Raw genomic sequence first — 1,123 nt, forward strand, 5'->3', positions numbered from 1 at the left:
GCTATGATTGCACCGCTGCACTCGAGCCTGGACGAAAGAGCAAGACCCTGTCTGTAATAAAACAAAAACAACACACACAAATCCCCACCTCACAGAAGGCCCTATGGCCCAGATTCTGAGAAGTATTTTATTTTAATTTTTTTGTAGAGATGGGGTCTCGCCGTCTTCCCCAAGCTGGCCTTGAATTCCTGGGCTCAAGAGATGCTCCTATCTGGGTCTCTCAATGTACGGGGATGGTAGGTGGGAGCCACTGTGCCCGGCCAGCCCTGGCTCTGTTCATCAGAACCTGCCCTCAGTGAACAGTTTGGGAGGGGGCGTGTGATCCAGGCTCCACCAACCCAAGGCACCCTTGAGACTTGGCTGGAGTGAGGAAGAATTTTAGGAGGGGCCCACTGAGCCACTGGGTTGAGTGTGGGGTCCCTGGAAACACACGAGGGGAGGCTGGTGAGGAGAGAAGCCATCAGAGAAGAAAGGAGAAGCCAGAAGCAGACACTGGACATTGTTCAGGCACCTGGATCAAGCCACACCTGAAGGCGGACATTCCCTGAACTTTCCATATAACTTTCATGATTCAGGCTCCACCCAGTTTGTCTGGGTTTTCCTGTCCCTCGTAGCCAGTCTTCCCAGCTGCCTCTGCCTTGGCCTTTCCAACTTTCTATTCGTCAGGGTGTCAAGCCCCAGAGGCCACAGGGACAGAGACAAGGGTGTCAAGTGATCTTCCTACCCCCAACATACCTTCTCTCTAATATAGAGGAGGAAAAGAAGGGAGGGTAGCAGGACAAGGAAGTGGGTTGTTTACACGCTGTGGCCTCCAGCTAGGATTGTGAAACATCCTGGGGGACTCTGGGTCTGGTGAAGTTGGGGCCAGGGTGGGTGCAGCCCCCCTCTCTGTCTCCTGCCCTTCTGAGGGACTGCCCCCCACCAGGGCCAGCAGGCCGTCAGGCTCACAGAGGCCCAAGGGTCTCCCAGCGACTTGTCGACTCTGGTGTGAGTCTGGCAGGAGGTAACCCAGTCCCGGGGAGGGTGGAGGCTGGGCAGGCAGGTTCCCCTTTCCCCAGCTGGGCCGCTGCCCACCCGGCGGACAAGGCCCCTGGGAGCCTCCCGCCCCCTCCACCCTCATAAA

This window comes from Gorilla gorilla, chromosome 20 (genome assembly GCF_029281585.2).
Source record: "Gorilla gorilla gorilla isolate KB3781 chromosome 20, NHGRI_mGorGor1-v2.1_pri, whole genome shotgun sequence".
Classification (NCBI taxonomy): Eukaryota; Metazoa; Chordata; class Mammalia; order Primates; family Hominidae; genus Gorilla; species Gorilla gorilla.